The sequence below is a fragment of the Corythoichthys intestinalis genome, chromosome 5 (assembly GCF_030265065.1).
Source record: "Corythoichthys intestinalis isolate RoL2023-P3 chromosome 5, ASM3026506v1, whole genome shotgun sequence".
Taxonomy (NCBI): domain Eukaryota; kingdom Metazoa; phylum Chordata; class Actinopteri; order Syngnathiformes; family Syngnathidae; genus Corythoichthys; species Corythoichthys intestinalis.
The window spans coordinates 58,745,732-58,765,991 of record NC_080399.1 but is presented as its reverse complement, the minus strand read 5'-3'; positions in this window follow the sequence as shown (position 1 = coordinate 58,765,991).

The following is a 20,260-nucleotide window of genomic DNA, read 5'->3' as shown; positions in this document are numbered from 1 at the left end:
CGGATGTAGGTCTTTTTAAGTCTCGGCTAAAAACACACCTTTTTAGACTCGCCTTTTACAAAGATTAGGATAGCCTGGTTTTATTAGCTTAAGGGCTTTTTTAATGTTTCTTTTCAATTTTATCGGTTTTATTGTTTTACTTGCTGCAATTTTATTGCGATGCGCTCTTTGTTTTATTTTATTTTGTAAAATGTCATTGTATAATATTTTCCTGCCTTTTATTTATCTTGAGCCATGTTTTGTTGTAAAGCACTTTGGGGGCCTTTCGGGTTTTGTAAAGGGCTATATAAATAAATTTGATTGATTGATTGATTGCCATGCTTCACAGTGGGTATGGTGTTCTTCGCATGCAGTTCAGTATTCTTTCTCCTCCAAACACGAGAACCTGTGTTTCTACCAAAAAGTTCTATTTTGGTTTCATCTGACCATAACACGTTCTCCCACTCCTCTTCTGGATCATACAAATGCCTTCTAGCAAACCGCAGACGTGCCTGGACGTGTACTTTCTTCAGCAGGGGGACACCTCTGGCTCTGCAGAATTTAAGTCCCTGGCGGCGCATTGTGTTACTGATAGTAGCCTTTGTTACTGTGGTCCCAGCTCTATGTAGGTCATTCACTAGGTCCCCCCGTGTGGTTCTGGGATTTTTGCTCACCGTTCATGTTTTGACGCCACGGGGTGCGATCTTGCATGGAGCCCCAGATCAAGGGAGATTATCAGTGGTCTTGTATGTCTTCAATTTTCTAATAATTGCTCCCACAGTTGATTTCTTTACAACAAGCTACAGTGCCCTCCATAATTATTGGCACCCCTGGTTAAGATGTGTTTTTTAGCTTCTAATATATTTTTTAATTCAAATAATATGGGACCTTAATGGAAAAAAAGAAATCCTACCTTCAATTCAAGTGCATTTATTCAGTGGGGGGAAAATCCCACATAAAGAAATAATTATTTGACATCAAATAATGTGTGTCACAATTATTAGCACCCCTGGTGTTTATACTTTGTACAACCCCCTTTTGCCAACAAAACAAGGTCTGGGGACTGAAATGGCCATGGGAGGAGCTGGATTTTGTGTCTGGTGAAGCATTTCTGTGTAGATTTGGCTATATGTTTAGGGTCATTGTCTTGCTGAAAGACCCAGTGACGACCCAGCTTCAGCTTTCGGGCAGAGGGCAACAGATTTTGATTTAAAATGTTCTGGTATTTCAAAGCATTCATGATGCCATGCACCCTAACAAGGTTCCCAGGGCCTTTGGAAGCGAAACAGCCCCACAGCATCACTGACCCACCCCCATACTTCAGAGGGGTATGAGGTGCTTTTCAGCATGTGCATCTTTCGTGGAACGCGGGCGCACGGGTTCGCGTCCCAGCCTGGTCAGAGGTGGGAGCGGAACGCGGGGCGGCGCTGGTGTTCCCAACAATTGATGCACATGGCGGAGCCAAATACCATCAGCTGTCTGAACTGTGTAGGAAACAGGCCAAGTTTGAGCAATGATGCTGACAGGGGCCCACTTTTCCTTCCTCTGATAACTCAGGGCCATAACAGAGTCACCAGGTGCAAAAACTGGGTTCTTGGAATGCAGGTCTCTGTACTTGACTTGTTTCCGTTGATCCATTTGAACAATCTCTCTCAGGGTTGGTGGTTTCAGCAAGTCCATGCCAGTACGTAGCTCTCAAGAAAACATTAGGCTCGCTGGCGATACCTTGGTGGTTGCATGCATAGAAGTTCGGTATTTGAGGAGAAATTTGTGTAGTCTCTGATAGAGTGTACGTTGCCCTTGTGATGCTTTGAGAGCATGTTTGAGAGTTTGCACAAACCTATCTGCCAAGCCGTTGTTTGCCGGGTGATAGGCAGCCGACTTGATGTGTTGAACCCCATTGGCTTGCAGGAATTAAACCATTTCTTTTGACACAAATTGGGGCCCGTTATCTGACACGAGTTGTGCAGGGGCTCCGAAACAACTAAACATCTCTCCTAACTTCTCAATTGTCTTTTCCGATGTGGTTGATTTCATGATAGCTACCTCTGGTCACTCACTATGGGCATCGATAGCAACCAGAAACATTTGATTTCAAAAGGGCCCACAAAGTCAATATGAATCCAGTGCCAAGGGTCCTGAGGAAAATCCCAAGGATGAAGTGGTGCTGCAGGTGGATTGTTGCGAATCTTCTGGCAAGATGAACATTTTTTTACAGTCTCTTGTGACTTGCATGCAGTTGCGCAAGCATTTTAGCAAACAGTGACTGTGGCACAATCACTCTCCTCTATTGGACCAGATTAGTCTCATAAGGAGCACACACACATGCGCGATGCACACACTCATTTAACATGAAACACACACGTATAGTGGGATTCGTAAACACGTAGGACACGAAACACACACGTATTGTGCTATTAATAAACACATAGCACACGAAACACAAACACATTAATCAAATATGTTTGTGAATTGTTTTACGCGCATTTGTAACGTACTTCTAATTTCAAATTCCCACTTACGAGTGTGTTGATCATATAGACACCCATCCTGCGCAGCCGATAAGAACACATGCATTTTTTTATAAACGGAGGCCGTCTTTAGCCAATCAGACGTCTTCTTCTTAAACAGCCAATCACAAGATATGGGCTATTTTGTTACGTCACTGCTGTGCGCCTTCAAGATCGGCACGAGAAATGGCGTCTGGAGGCGGGATATGCGAGGGTTCGAGTGTAAGTGAAACTACCGTTTTGTTTTCTCAGTCTTTTAGTAAGACCCATTATAAAGTAACAGAAGTAATAATCTTGCATGCTTTACTAAGGCAAGGTTCATACCACAGATCTTAATGCACTGTTTTTTGTTTTTTTTGGCGTTCATCGTCCATAGAGCCTGTTCAAGCATTACGCATGCGCACTAACTCGTAGTCCGACACGCGCTGAGCAAACGGACCCACATTTGCAGAGGCATCAAAACAAATTACTACACATGCTGGTTCTACATCATTCTAGGGTGATCTTACTTTCATTTCCTAACAGAGGACACAAATGACAAACATGAATAATCCATGTTTAATGCAAATACATTCTGACAGCGGGAGACGCGAGGGTTTGAGTGTAAGTGAAACTACCATTTTGTTTTCTCAGTCTTTTAGTAAGGTGAGGGAAAAGGTAAAAGTGCACGTGTGAATTAATCGTACGCCCATGCGCGGATCAATATTTAGCAATTGAATGGAAATCTCCCTCATCTGTGAAACATCCTACACGGGACAAATTAGGCACACAACTACCGTGCGCTTTGATTTTGTTTTGTTTATATGCAAACATTAAGAAGGCATTAAAAAGTGCCTTAAAAATACTTAAACGTAGTCATGTCAAAGAAATGTCTTGTACATGAAGAACAACGTAACGAATGTGGTCAATGGATCAGCACGGCATACATCTACAAGAAATGAAACGCAATGAAAACGTAGCCGGCACTTTAACCGATGCGTGCAAAAGTGCACTGAGCATTTTTAGGACGAAGGGAAGTAATACCATCGGTAATAAATTTCCAATAATAAAATGCTTAATAAACGTTTTATTTAAAGAGTCGTAGCGACAATGAGTAATCTTCAAAAATAAAACGCTATGTATATATATAAAGATGCTCAGCTTTTATCAGATAGCTGGATTTAAAAATTAGATCGATTGATGTGTCTGAAGCTGCCACAGGTTAATACAATATTAGTCAAATTATGTAGAGAACTTATGAGATATTTTGTTACAGTATTTTTCCACACAAATATACATTTTGTTGTACCAGGCATTAACATGAACAAGAAATAGTGGAAACAGAGGTGGTCTAATATTTTTTCCCATGGCTGTATGTGTGAAATATTTTGTTTCATTTTATGTATACATTTTTATCTGTCCCCTAGGAATTCATTAAGCATGACATTCTCCAGCGACTCCATGACAGACTTGTCGAAATGGGTTCTTGTGGGCGTCCCCGATTGGATGTGTCAGTTGATACCATTGAACATTTAATAAAACTTGGGCTGCAATCAACTTGTATTGCCAGACTCCTTGGTTTGTCAAGAGCAACACTATTTAGGCGAATGGCTGAAAACAATCTATCCATGAGGGAAACTTACAGCAGCTGCAGTGATGATGAACTGGATTCATTGATATCTGCAATCAAAACCTCAATGCCAGATGCAGGGTGCAGAGTTGTTAGAGGTGCTCTACTCGCACAAGGACATCGAGTGCAATGGGACAGAGTGAATGCAGCGATGCACCGGGTTGACAGTCTTGGGATGCTCGCCTCCCTTGGATGTGTTGTGAGGAGAACATACACATTCCCTTACCCGAAGTATCTGGTTCACATTGATACCAATCACAAGCTCATCAGGTAAGGCTGTACGCCATTTGAATGTAAATAAATCTCCATTTTGTGGATACTTATATTTTTTTGTGACGTAAATTGTTCTGTATTGTATTGCACCATCCACAATTACAGTATATTTCAAATAACCAAACAGGAGAACCTGTTCTGCTCACATACCCTCAGAAATTGTAGTATAATACAAATGCTTAAATGTTATTATGTTTTTCTTATGCGCAGCCCATCCCTCCTCCCACCGCCCAGCAAAGGAGCCACCGTCCCCCCCCCGGGACCCAGGGTGGTCCCCCGGGCCACCCGCGCGCCCATCAACCGGCCTTCAGGGATGGCAGGAGGGGACGCATCACCAACCCCAAGCCTACACCCACCCCCGCCCGCCCACCCGGGCCACGAGCCACAGCCACAGCCCCCCAACCGGCACGGCACGCCACGGGACCCCCAGCGGCCCACCAAGCCCCAGGCAAGGCAGGGTCCCCCGCCGGTGCAGGCGACACCCCGCTGATACACCGGCGCCCAGCCAGCGACCCGCGACGGAGCGCAGGGCGGATGCCCAGCCAGAGAAGAGAGGGGAAGGCGGAGGCAGGAGAACGCCCAGGAACTGCCACGGGGCGATGCAAGATCGGAGACCCGACCCCCCAACCCACTCCCGCGGCCGGCAGCCGAGGCAGAGGGGAGGCCACACCCCGGGAGCCACGCCATATAAAAAAAGTGTGGGACCCACCTACCACCCTATTACTGTGGCTGCCAGGTTCCCGACTGGCAGCCATCACCCAGCACCGTGATGGGGGTGTGAGGGGAGGGTAGTGCAATGTATGCATTAAAATAGGAGAGCTTGGCTTGGGGCAGTGGGACCGCAGCATGGAGTTTCTGTCCAGCCGCCCGTCCCACCGCCCTTTGCCGGAGCTCTCCTGTGGAGTATGATGTGTGTGGTGCATTTAAAAAAGGTGCAGGGATGGCGGGGCCTGTGGTGAGGAGGCAGCCGTGAGGCCCCCCCCCCCCAACAGGTCCCAACCATCCCACAACCTTGGTGTGTGGTGCATTAAAAACAGGGGGGAGTCGGGCTGGGACTGTAAAGCCCCGTCCCAACTCTCCCCGGAGAAATGTATGAGCATGTAAGTGCCAGGATGAAAAATATTTACAGTGCCGAAGTGAGAAGTGCGTGAGTTAAGAGGCAGGCTCCCGCGGGCGTGGCCCCGTCCACCAGAACCACCGGCCCCAGGGCGGAAGAAGCGTCAGGGCCCCGATCAATCCCCGCGCCAGACCACCCACGGCGCCTCCGCGACCGCCCACCCCCCTCCCACCCACCGAGCACCCACCCCGCACCCCGAGCAGGCGCCACACCAAGCGCCGGCGACCAGGGGGCGTCCACCCCACCGGCAAGGGACAGCAAGCCTCACCCTAGGCCCCGCGGGCCCCGCCAATGACCCCGCCGGCCGGGGGGCAGCCGCGGCCGCCGCGGCCTAGGGAGGCGGACAGGGCCGGAAACAGACCAAGGGGAGGGAAGCGCACCCCCCACAACCCACCCCCGGGCCAAGAGGGGCGCGCGGTATGGCACCAGAGGGCACCTCCCCGGCACCCGGTACAGGGAGACGCGGCTCCGGCCGGGCGGACCTGGGAGGGAACCATGGCTGCCGCATACACCCCCCGGCCCCCACCCGGCCGGCCGGGGAAGGGCCGCGGCCCCGGACCGGCAACCGCGCGGCCCCCCCACCCGCCCACGACACCAGCGCGCGCCCGACGGGACCCCCCGCAGAGCCATACGCAACCAGACAAGCCCCGGCCGAAAATCCCGGGGGCCAAGACCGGCGGCGGGACGGCCCAGGGCAGGACGCCAACAAACTCCACCTGTAAAGCTGATAGAAGAAGAGGTTTATCAAACACCATTAGATGTATGCCAAGGACCAGTGAAGTGTATTATTTACGCATAGTTCCTTAATTGTTCCAAGTCTGATAAGTAATATATAGGGTGTTCCAAAAAAAGTACTTATTCAAGTACTTATTTTATTAATTTTTAAAATACTTATTTCATACTCAGAGCATTTCAAGTCAGACTTTTGGCTCTTTCCATACCGTCTTGAGATTTAAAATTCTTAGTTCCATTTTTAAAGTAATATTTTCACATTTTTAACTAATTATTTACCACCCATTGTCAAGTTTAAACCTTTAGGCCTGATAAACTCATGAATTTGACTTTTTCAAATATGTGCCATTAAATGATAGTTTTTTCCCCCCCAAATTAAATGTATTCGTGAGATTGTAAGCCTTTAAATGTACCTTATTAACTTTTTGAAGGACGATCTTATATCATCAGTGACCCGGTTAGAACCTCAGATAAGTCTCAAATCAAGTACTGCTGAGACTGTTTCTCACATCCATGCTGTATAACAAAGCTGTTAATTTGTTTATATTTTTAGTGTGAGAGGAGATCATGGAGGAGAAAATGTCGGGCTTGCTGAGTTGATGTTCACAGTTCGGGGCACAAACACCAATAGCTTCATCACAGGAAAAAGTGTACACAATCAACGGTAAGTTAAACATACATAGGCTTTGTAAATTTGAATTAAAATATTTTGAGTCTGCCTTTTACCACAGTTATTGATATCATTTAACAAATTGAACACCAGTCACAAGTTTGTTTCTTGCTTCATTTTTAGTTTCTATACTTGTGGGGGAGGATTTGCGATAGCGTAGGAAACCTGACTGTAGATCTGGGTGGTTCAAATTTCTATCTCACACAAGCTGGGGCGCCGGCCAGAGCGCTACTTCATGGCCCAGGATGTCCGAGGATGGATGGAAGGAGGCAGAATAATGAGGAGGCAGATTGCAGTAACTTAAAATTACTTTATCCGAAATGGCAGTTCCAAAATGGTACAACAGATGGCGACAATGTCCGTGTAATGGCGATGGTTTAATTTGGATGGGTAGTCAACTAAACTGTAGATGGCTTAGCAGGAATTGGTGCCGGTTAATTCGTGGATGAATGAGTGTGTATGTGTGTGTGTGTGTGTGGTTTTCTCTCATAGACGCACACGGGACTTGCACACGCACTCAGGAAATTTCTAAATGAACACAATTCACAACTACTGGCGACAACTGAAAGGCGAGTAGCCACGAACTTTCTCTCTTCCTCCTCGCTCTAAATTAATTGGCGCCCATACAGGCAGGCAGAGGAGGACCCAAAACGTGGTGGCCCGGAGTTTGCCTGTTTAGAATACAAATAACACATGAGTCTTTTGTACAATACTGCTTCTTTTTTTTCCCTCTACCCATTTTCTCTTCTCTGCATCCTTCTCTCCCCATCATGGATTAATAGCCTCATTTTACTGCTCTGTGATTAGTATATTGACATTACCATTTTAACTAAGGGAAATAGGATCAAATGGTATGGAAACATGCATACCTCTTTAATTCGATAGAAATGCAAGAATAAAATAATCTCAGTCATTCCTTCTGGATACAGGATAGAACGGTTATGGAGAGATGTCTTCATGAGTGTAACCGGGATGTATTACAACATCCTTCACTCTCTTGAGGACCTACATCTGCTTGGTATAAGTAACAACACGCACCTGTTCTGCTGCCACTACGTTTTTTTGCCACGCATCCAGGCCAGTCTGGATGTCTTCAGTGAGGCATGGGACAACCACCCCATCAGGACAGAGCAAAACTTGACACCAAATCAGTTGTGACAGGTGGGACAGGCTTTTAGTCCAATTGCAGATCCAGGTCCCCAGGTAAATAATTTTAAGAAGTTGAAAAAAAAAACCATTACGCATGACTGAAGGATTGTATTATTTGTACACGAACTCCATTTTCAGGAGTCCTTTATTCCCGAGATTGAATGGGAGGAGAGTGGCTCCATGACTGAGAATCATTCTGGTGTCAATGTTCCTGCTCTGAAATATCTCCTCTTACACCCTGAAATGATGGAGCTACAGGACAACACTGATCTGCAACATTCGGATTGTTTTGGAGTGGACATATCTCAGCACTGTCGAGTATGTTGAGAATGTACTTGAGGCTAGGCAATAAAGTTTTTCTTTACGCTGACCCACTGATTCGTTCCGTTCAGTCTTTGTACAACCGGCAGTAAGTTGGATTCATTACCAGTGAGGGTTGGACTCTGCAAAGGCCGTCCTTTTTCATTCTGTTCATATAGATAACTGCTGAGAAAAAATATCGTGTTTACAGTAAACATTTATGCTTTCCTTATTAAAGCCTTTACAAATTGTGTCATGGGCCACATAGCCCACATGTATTCTATGTTGTTTCCCTGCCCCTCCCATCCTATTGTTTGCTCCTGAATGAAGGTTGCTATCACAGCAACTTGGGGAGCAGAGCAGCTACCATCCTCCACAAAAGCTATATCGACTTCCTGAGTGTTCTTTTTAGCCAAGCTAAGTTTATATAAACCCAACTTCAAATCTAACCAATCAGTTACTCACAATGTACTTTACTATTTTTGTATTACTTGTACTTAAAAAGTTGTTCAAAAAAATGGTTGAACAAATATTGAACACAGGTTTCACAAAACTGCTTTATGCAAGAACAGTGTACAAATAAAACTGTACAAACTCTTAAATGTTGATAATATTTTGAACCATGTACATATAAACTGTACAAACTCTCATAAATTTTGATCACTTTTTGAACCATGTAAAAATAGAGTACAAACTCTCATAACATTACTGTACAACACTACAAACATGCCAATTCGGTTTACACCAGCCCAAAGCCAGAAGTAATGGAACAAAGAGCCATCATCAAATCATGATGGAACTTCGCTTAGGTATCATAGTGGCTTGGGAGCTTCAATTTAAAAAAGCACGTTTGAGCCATTGGACATTTTAAATTTGTAACCTCAACATAAAGCTTCTCTGACATCTGCTCCCACCCAACCCAAAACTTGACGAGGTCACGTAACACCGCTGGCACTGCTATGGAAAGAAAAAAAGTGACACTTAAAATGTATTTTTACCAAAGGTTGTGTGCTTATTGAACATCAGCACTGTCCATTGTAATATGCTGTATTTTATCGTTAATGCTTAGCGATCATAGCGCCGAAGAAACTAGGTGCAAAGTGATACAGGAAAAGCAAGACAAGGAGAATTACCTTCCTCAGTGAACCTCCTCAAAAATCCTGTGATGAGCATTTTTTTCTCAAGGGGAACAATGTCATCCTCATCACTGTCATCATGATACGTCAGATCTATCAATCGTGAAAGAAGTCGTCGCCATCGACCCTACATAGTTACGTCGCATGTATCAAAACCTGAACAAAAGCAAGCCTGTGTCTTCCACGAGGTAAGACAGTGGTGCTTGATACGTGTCCGGTCAGAAAACGCAGCAGTTCTTCTACAGTATTACATCAATGGTGCAACTGGAACTGGCAAATCACACCTAATAAAGTGCATCCACGCCGAGGCTACGAAAATACTGTCCACGCTCCCACGACTGGCTGTGGAAGCAGATATCTCCCGAGAGACGGTGATTCTTGAAGCCTTCACCGGCACGGCTGCATTCAACATATCTCATAGCCCATATGTGTGCACGATTCAAGACAGGTGGCCCACTGAAGTGACAAGTTCCAAATGATCATTCTGACTTAAATCATGAGGCAAAAAGACGACTTTGCTTTTGCTGAGTTGCTGAACCGACTTCGTGTCAAAAATAAGTCAGAGTGCCTCTCGACAGAAGACATAACAATGCTCACTGCGGCTTGTACCTCTCTGAAAAATTGCCCAAAAGGTGTACTCCATATTTACGCCACAAATAAACAAGTGGATCTCCATAATTCAGAGATGCTGAGCACGCTGCACAAAGACAATGTGACAATTGATGCAGATGACTATAAGAAGGACCAAAGGACTGGAAGAATGACAAGACAAGTTGACCCTGTTAAAGGAAAAAAGAACAAGTTGCCGTCGGCGCCCGCGTCATGATCACGTGTAATATCGATGTCCGGAAAGGCCTGTGTAACGGTATGTTTGCAAACGTTGTCGAATTTGTACACTACCCGAATGAGTCTCGCGTGCACAAGCAGAACTCGATCACGTGACCAGGAGCTCCGGCGACACCGACAACGCAAGAGAAGATTCAAAAGTCTGGAGTGACACGTCAACAGGTCCCGATTAGGCTTGCTTTTGCCTGTACGATCCACAAGGTACAAGGAATGATCACCTCTGATGCGTTAGTGTCTCTGAAAGGTGTATTTGAGCACAGCATGTGGTACGTAGCTCTAAGTCGAGTGACCAGTCTCTGTGGTTTGAAAATTGTGTATTTGGATGAGAGAAAGATTTACGCAAACCCAGATATAACCGACGCTCTCGCTCAAATGAAAGAGGCTTCGCTGGACCACGTGAAAAAATGTAAGCTCACTCGACACTTCTAACAAGGCTCTATCATTTACTGTATAAAACTTCGTTCCTTTCCATATCGAAAATGTTTAAAATCTCGGATGAAATTCAAACATGAGTGAGGCAGCGGCGGCCTTCACGCGCCTTCTCATTGTGCAATAATGTATATATAGTGGGGCAAATAAGTATTTAGTCAACCACCAATTGTGCAAGTTCTCCTAGTTGAAAAGATTAGAGAGGCCTGTAATTGTCAACATGGGTAAACCTCACATTGTTCGATTTTCAAAGAATTTATTTCCAAATTAGAGTGGAAATTAAGTATTTGGTCACCTACAAAAAACGCAAGATTTCTGGCTGTCAAAGAGGTCTTACTTATTCTAATGAGGTCTAACGAGGCTCCACTCGTTACCTGTATTAATGGCACCTGTTTTAACTCATTATCGGTATAAAAGTCGCATGTCCTCAACCTCAGTCAGACTCCAAACTCCACTATGGCCAAGACCAAAGAGCTGTCGAAGGACACTACAGACAAAATTGTAGACCTGCACCAGGCTGGAAAGACTGAATCTGCAAGAAGTAAAAAGCTTGGTGTAAAGAAATCAACTGTGGGAGCAATTATTAGAAAATGGAAGTCATACAAGACCACTGATAATTTCCCTTGATCTGGGGCTCCATGCAAGATCTCACCCCGTGGCGTCAAAATGATAACAAGAACGGTGAGCAAAAATCCTAGAACCGCACAGGGGGACGTAGTGAATAACCGACAGAGAGCTGAGACCACAGTAACAAAGGCTACTATCAGTAACACAATGCGCCGCCAGGGACTCAAATCCTGCACTGCCAGACGTGTCCCCCTGCTGTAGCCAGTACTCGTCCAGGCCAGTCTGCGGTTCGCAGAGAGCATTTGGATGATCCAGAAGAGGACTGGGAGAATGTGTTATGGTCAGATGAAACCAAAATAGAACTTTTTGGTAGAAAAACAGGTTCTCGTGTTTGGAGGAGAAAAAATACTCAATTGCATCCGAGGAACACCATACACACTGTGAAGCATGGGAGTGGAAACATCATGCTTTGGGGCTGTTTTTCTGCAAAGGGACCAGGACGACTGATCTGTGTATAGGAAAGAATGAATGACGCCATGTATCGAGAGATTTTGAGTGAAAATCTCCATCAGCAAGGGCATTGAAGATCGGACCTGGCTGGATCTTTCAGCATGACAATGAACCCAAACACACAGCCAAGGCAACGAAGGAGTGGCTTCGTAAGAAGCATTTCAAGGTCCTGGAGTGGCCTAGCCAGTCTCCAGATCTCAACCCCATAGAAAATCTGTGGAGGGAGTTGAAAGTCCGTATTGCCCAACGACAGCCCCAAAACATCACTACTCTAGAGGAGATCTGCATGGAGGAATGGGCCAAAATACCAGCAACAGTGTGTGAAAAGCTTTGTGAAGTTACAGAAAAAGTTTGGCCTCCGTTATTGCCAACAAAGGGTACATGACAACCGGAGCGTCCCCCCCATTCAAATGTATACCAAAGAGAGCGGCAGTCTTTTCGAGCCTTCTCTAAGCGGATGTGCCACAAATAGCTAATGAAATAAGTATGCCAGCCAATCCCTTGCCGAAATTGAACACGAAGGTTTATTTTTAATGGGCATGTTCACCAAGAGTAGATTTCAGAATCAGTCTACATTGTATTAATACTCTTGAAGAACAATAGACCAAACCTTACATCGTTCCAACTTCCAAGTATTCACAATTGTTATTCATCATTTGTAATTGGTAATACAATAAAATGATGTTTTGTTTTGTTTTTCTTTATCTTTCAGAATGAGCATCCTCAGAGCAAACGTGGTGGATATACTCCAAAAAATGAAGGGAGTGGAGTGGGCCCTCACCCCTAATGGTGAGGCTCAAACCATCAGGTCCATCCTGAATGTGACTGTGGGCATCTCTGATGGCTCAGACACATTCAGGAAGGACCTGAGTGAAACACAGGCTGACCGTGTGGATGAAGGAGGAAGTTATATCTTCCTCAATTGTGGCGCTGACACCAACAACTCCTCCTTCCTCCACACCAAGCCGGAGGCAAAGATTTTCAAAGGGCCTCAGGTATGTTAGTATGTTTTTTTTTTTGCATAATGGGACAATGTTACTATATCTGTAATCAAACTTGATACTGTATATTTCATTTTAACTACTGTCATATTTCAAGATATTTTTAAACAAATCAATTCCAACATCTGCACATCCCTTTTCAGATATCAAGTTTTAAATTGGTAAACTTCTTGATGTCCATAACTTGAATAATAACAATACTGACAATGACCTTTAATTTACTTGCGCATGTCTGCAATTCTTAATGATTGTAATGACGGGTCACATGCATATGGAAACCTGATTGGATTTGAGTTCATGTGTTTGACTCTTGTATGGTTTTGCCCTAGCCTAGTGTGTCTCATCCTTGTGATTAATAATTGTGATTGCGAATAGTGTTCATCTGTTGCTACTTGCTCCTTGCGTGTTGACCAGTCCGTAGCCCTTCATGTCACCCAAGAGTTATTGTCTCGTCACCCCCTGTTGATTTAAGCCTTGTTTTATAGCATAGTCCTCATCAAGTCGTTATCTATGTGTGTCATATTTCCCAGTAGTCCATCGTTTTTCGTTTCCCTGCCCTTCTTTTTACCGTGCGTTTTGATTTGTTACTTTCACTCTCATTTTTTTTGCTGAAAGTATTTTAAGTGAACAAGTTTGTTACATGAATTTTAGTTTGCACAAGTTCCCATTTTTGCCTATTGGTTCCCTGCACTTGGGTCCACATTTCGTACCACATTCACTAGTTCCCACAGACAATCCCTGGCCAAATCATAACCTGTTTGATTCATCTTCAGCACAACATATCTATTTTCTTATTAAAACACACTCAAGTATGTCATTCATACTCAACTCTACTGTAGACAGAACTGAACGACAGATATCACACTTATGACGCTTACAAGACGTTTGATACGTATCGCCTAACGATTGCTCTGAATAATATTGGTATTTACATTTGTCAAACTTTGCTTTCACTTGTTTTCCCTCCACAGGTCACTGTCCCTGATGCCCTTAAAGAGAAGGCCAGGAGCCTTCTCTTTCCCGAGGTTACCGCTGTGACCATCAATGAGGCTGCTACAGTCAACCCCACCGGCAGCCTCCTGACGCTATCAGGAACCATTAGTTTTGTAAGTTTTTTAAACATGCTCAATTGTATGCGTGTTCAGTGTGCACGCATTCACACATTAGGGACGTCTTGATCACATATTTTCAGTGTTGTTAATAACGGCGTTACAATATAACGGCGTTACTAACGGCGTTATTTTTTTCAGTAATGAGTAATCTTATTCATTACTTTTCTCATCTTGGCAACGCCGTTACCGTTACTGAGGCAGGAAAGGCGTGCGTTACTATGCGTTACTAAGTTGGTTGAATAAAAAAACGTCTGAGAGAAACTGACTCACGGGGACGAGAGCAGAGCAGGAGTGGGGAAGACGCCGTTGCAACCGCGATGCTAGGTGGCTCCAATAATACCTGACTGTAGCCATAGCCGACAAACTACGCCCACATGACACAGTAGATATCATATTATAAAACTAGATGCAAATGACAGACACAGCTGCATTGCCAACATGTTTTAAGGACTACATGCGTTAGTAAACAGCCGCCACCTTAAAGCAGTAGACCTCTCAGGAAGGCCCTGATGTAGAGATCCTTCCTAGCGAACCTTAGTAACTTTTTTTTTTTTTTTAATCTAAAATGCTCCTAAATCAGCAAAATCTTAACTTAAATCTATCTTTAAATGATGAAACAGTTTTAAAACTTACACATGTTTAAAGTAGACAGAAGGGAACAAATGCAATAACGGGAGCAATTTTAACAACTTTAACGATTGATTCACAACTTTAACCCTTGAGAGTCGAAGGACGCGCCGGCGCGTCCTCAGCGCACGTCGTCTTTGAAGCGCCCTCACGTTTTAAATACGTCACCCACATGCCGTTGGTTGGTCTCGTTTTAAAGTGCGGAAGTTGCGGTTTACTCTCGTTATTATTTGAAGTCAATCGACCAATTAAAGTTTTATAGTTTATTGTCCTCATTACATACATTACATTACAACATTAAAACGCTGCATGGATCATTTGTTTGTGTCTATATTTCCATCATTTCTTGTCCTTTTTCAAAACGGAAGCTCCATGAAAAAAACACAAATCAAACGAACCCTTTCGAAGTCACAGTGGACGCACTAAATGCGTTTTTTAAATAAATATAACTGCCATGCGAGGTTCCACCGAACGAGAGGGAGGAGTGTTCTGAAGCAGCGAGGTGGCGAGCCGACGGCCGTTTGGATCGAGCAGCGACTTTGTGTGACTTTGAGAATGAACGGAAAACTAAACTTAGCCCAAGCAATTGTGCTATTTGATCAACTTGAGGAAGAGGATGGTCCAAATTCGTCATCATCGTCTTCTTCGGAAGAGTCCTCGAGTGAAGATAGTGACGTATTTGAACACGTGGGTGACGCCATCGACGAGCAGAGGTAAGCAAACTCACTTTTTTTTTTTTAGGCTGGAAAAAGTTTCTTTTGAAAGTTTCTTTTGATATTGCAAGACAAAGTTAATTTTGATGCAATATAAGTGTGTGTTTGTGTATGTAATAATAAAATGTGCATATCAGATCAAAGTCGTACGTGAACTGTGTGTATCCAAGACAGGAATTTATAATTGTGGTGATCTTCTTTCTATATGAAGATTAGGGATGTAGCACATATTCAGCTATGGTATTCTTTCTATTGTTATACATATAGATTTCCAATATTATTTATTGCTGTATATATTTTTATTTTATACTTTATTATTTTCATAAATACTGACTTTTTTTCATGTACATTTATAGTGACAATGAAAGTAAAGTGAAATGAAAATGGAAGGGTGGAAAGAGGACCAACACCCCATGGAAGTGTGGGCTGTGTGATGTCGCCCTGTTTCGAATTCCAGGACGAAACTGCTTTTCGGAGTGGCATGCCTGAAAAAAATTTAACTTGTTTATTGTAAATATTTTTGAAAATACTTTTTTTCCCCCCAATGTTATATATATGTATATATACATTTTTTCCCACAATCAGTCTTCTCAATTTGTGTATATAAATGTGTGTTCAAGAAGCTTGATTGTGTGTACATAGTTTTCATCAGCTGATGGGCCGCAATACCTAAACTCATAAAGAGATGGCTTCTGTTGACCTGTTGTTTATGTTGAATTGTCAAATATAAGACTATTTATTCTAAATTTTTTTGGTTGAATGTTCATCCTAACATGTTGAATAAATATTACAAAGTTTCAAAACGGTTCGTTACGCATGTTTGGTTGTCAATTGGACATCAAAATTAAAAATTTTGACAAAACGATTGTGGAATTTTTGGTCTTTTTGGGCCCAAAATGATGATTTATAATTGGTCAGTGACGGAAACAACAGTTTGGACATGAAGTTCAAGGTGTCACAAAAAAAGGGCCCAAACCAGGCCATCGTAAACAATTCTTTCTTTGAAATATAAAGGCAACTTCAAAGGCATGCAAAATCAGACAAAATAGGCCCAGACCTTAAAGGGTTAAATGACTTCCACACATAGCAAAGGTTACTAGCTAGTTATCGCAATACCCTTGTGTCTAGTTAAGTGGAGGCTAAAGAATTGGGCTAGGGCCAATTGTCCCCCAAACCCTTTAAACTTCACATTGTGTGACCTGTTTTTTTTTTGTTTTTGTTTTTTGTTTTTTTTTTTTTGAGGGAAAAAAAAAAATTATCACTAGTTACTTTGCCAAGTAACTAATTACTCTTACATTCAGATAACTGAGTTACTAACGCAATTACTTTTTGGGAGACGTAATTTGTAACTGTAATTAATTACTTTTTTAAAGTAAAATTAACAACACTGCATATTTTAAATGTAAGTGGAGTCCCACTCGCCCGATTTCGAAGATCTTACGATCCAATACAACCGAGATGTATTAAGGAAGGAAAAAATGGCACATCCAAAACTTTTTCCCTTAAAGAAACAAAACAACGAACAAAGAACAAATCTATCCAACAAGATAGCTACATAAAATGGTTATCAGAAGGAAAAAAAAATAGAATCCATTATTCTGCTGGGTTTGTTTCAGTATTGCTTCCTGCATATGTATTTTTAAACCTTCAGTAGATAATTTTGTTTGTAGCCCTTAACCCTTTGACTGCCATTGACAATTATAGACATCAAGTCGATTTGAATTGTGTGGGCTGGCACGCGTCCATGCCATTGACGACCATATACGTCCAAATTTCCCATTCATTTTCATTGGCAGAATAACCTTTGTGGTTGTGATTTTTTTCACCAAACAATTATGCAAGCCATGCAACTTCTGTAAATACATTAGTGACATTTTTGGGTGGTACTTCAAATGAATTGGGCCTGAACTACTTAAATGGTAGCAACAGGGGTGAAAGTGGGCCAGAACGGTCAGGAACGCAGTTCCGGTATAAGATTCCGGGCCAGAACGCAGTTCCGGTATAAGATTCCGGGCCGGACTGCTGTTCCGGTACACGGTGCTTTGATTCCAAAAATATGACGCAACTGTCAAAACACTATGTAAAAAAAAAAAATTAAAAAATGCTAAGCTGCCACACATGCATTTCCTCTCCAAGAATTAAACAATCTATCAACATCAGATTTACATACACAAGTGTTAACAACAAGCATAATAAAGTGCTTGTGTAGCGTAATCCGTTTCCACCGGCATTATGTATTTTATTCCACAGACGGCATGGAGGCTTCCCCAGCTGCTGCAGTTATCTGAGTCTGACGATGATGCGTCACGTAAGTGCGAATGCACGCAGCAAAGCAAAACGCCTGGAGTCATTTATCCGTTCAACTGGCTGATATACTGACATGTGACCAGCACAGATAGTTAGCTCTGTTTGGTTCAAATTTGCATGTTTTCTGGAACAGCAAAAAAAAAAAAGTTTGTTGAATGGATGCGACAAAAAAGGGCAATGCAACAGAAAATGGGTGAAATCTTTAAGAGCAAGGAAAGACTTGAGGAGGCTTATTTATCGTATTTAGTTTTATTTGCTCTGATGGGGAGGTTCAGAACATCTTAGCTGTCAATGAGCACTTTGGACTTATATTTGTTCATTTATATTAGGCTACTTATTCATTTCCTTATTATTTTAAAAAGTCAATGTTTGCGCGATCTTCAAAATATATTCCATTTCACTCTGCATAATATAAGTCATTTGTACTTATTTTTCTGAACGTATGTTACTTATGTCTTTATTATTTAAAAAAAAAAAAAAAAAGAGCAAAAGTAAATGTTTACATTAACTTCGATTCTAATATACGTCCTATGTTCTTGAGGAGTTAAAATTGAGATTTGGCTTTAAGTATGTGAGGAAATGAGGGAAAATAAAAATTAGGAGATGGAGATTGGTTGGGGTTATTGTTGTTTTTGTCAACTTTTATTTTGCAAATCAGTGAAAAAAAATACAATTTTGAATGAAAATTAGTTTTTGTATGTGTTATAGAAATAACTGCTAAAACAGTTTTCTTTCCATTTCAGTAGTTTTAGGAGGTTTGACCCCCACTACCCCCAAAATGAAAAAAAATAAATAAATAAATGAACTAAATTTCTGGCCCCGTGGCAACCTTCACGTCGGGGAGTTCTGGCAAGAAATTGTAGCCACTTTCACCCCTGGGTAGCAAGTATACAATTTATTTAATTGAAGAAATTGTCCATCAACTACCAAATATATACTTGTACCCTTAGCAGCAATTAACCTAAATAACTAATCATCTTAATCAGTTAACCTGTTTGTGACATACAGATGCATCCGACAAGACTTTGGAGGAAGCGGGGGGGCCGCCAGGTCCCAATGAGGACCGTATTCGTGAAAGAAGTAAGTGCTGCCTATCAACACTACAGAATTCTCTCAAAGTGCATAGGTTATATTTACTTTAATCCATTTCAGGATGGACAGAGCATAAAAATTATGCTGTGGGGGGACATGGCCACCACTACATTAGAAAAAAAAGAATACTACTTCACACACGTTGTGGGTAAAAAAAAACGACTTCGGCTACGTCCTCCAGTCTACAAGGCACACCAAAATTCAAGTGACTAAATTAACAATTTAATTGTATCTGGGTGGGGGGATCTATATATATTTGGGATGTAACGTTATGGTTATTGTAATTTTGGTTCAGTTAACTGAAATTCTCTGTTCAGTTCATTTTTGGTACAAAAAGACATTAAAAAACGCTGAATACCTTTGTTTTAAAAATTAGAAACAATAAAACTTGTGTAAATAAGGGATAGCCTTTTGGGTGGTATTTTGATTGACAGTCTTGTTAAGTTTAAAAAAAACAAAACAAAAAAAAAAACAATTGTATCAATAATGAAATCTAAAAACTAAACTTTGAATTAGCTCTAACAAATGTAAATATCCAAGTTTACAGTTTTTTTTTTTTTTTTTGCGAAAGAGATTAACGTATGATTTTTCTTCAAAAAGCACTATCTAATTGCAGTGGTTATCTTGCTTATTATTTTCTCAAATGTAAACGGCACTTCTTATCGCTGTTGATGGGGAAGAGAACCCGCAATGCAAAGTGAAAAATCGCAGAGTACTGTCACTGCCCCATTTTTAACACACTTTTTTCTTCATGTATAACATCAGTAAGTGTAAATCAAACCATACAAATGCATGTTATCAATAGACCATTAAGAAATAATTTGAAGTTTGTAAATAAAGCATTAATTTAATAAATAAAATATGGACTGCTCATTCATTCTCTCATGCAATACGTGTGTAAGTGTACACATGTAAATAAAGAGTACATAAATATGTTTTTAGAACTCTTTGATTCTTAAATCAAGATTTAAAAATCCGCGATCTACTGAGGACGTGAAAGTTGAGCCACAAAGTAGCAACGGACTTTCAACTTTCAAGCCGTTCTGTTAAATTTCTGCTACAATTTATATTTCTATTTTACAGGAATCCACAACAAAAAAAGAAAAATATGTTATCATTGGATATGAGAGTACAATTAACGGAGTGGAGGCCGTGACCAGTGCTGGGGTTGTCCTCCTAATGATAAACGTCATTTGGGAACAGGAGTTTGGGGAAGGGAAAATCCAGCTACCTGACGAGGGAATTCCCGTGACCATCACAAAGACTAAATCCGTTCACTCCTGTTGATTTCCAGTGGTGGAATGTAACAAGGGAAAGTACTTTATTACCGTAAGTACAATTTTTTTTGTGTATCTGTACTTTTCTTGAGTACAAATATGAAGTGGTACTTTTAATTTGCTGCATTTTACAGCACATAACTATTTTTACGGCAAAACTTTTCAAATTGTGGCTTGCATTACACATTTCATCTTAATTTGTTAGTTTCAATTCCGAGCCTGTTGCGCAACCGATAAGCCACGTACAACTGTGAGAACAGAGTGCTTTCAGATGGGTGCTGTACACTCTTGTCAAGTAAATGGC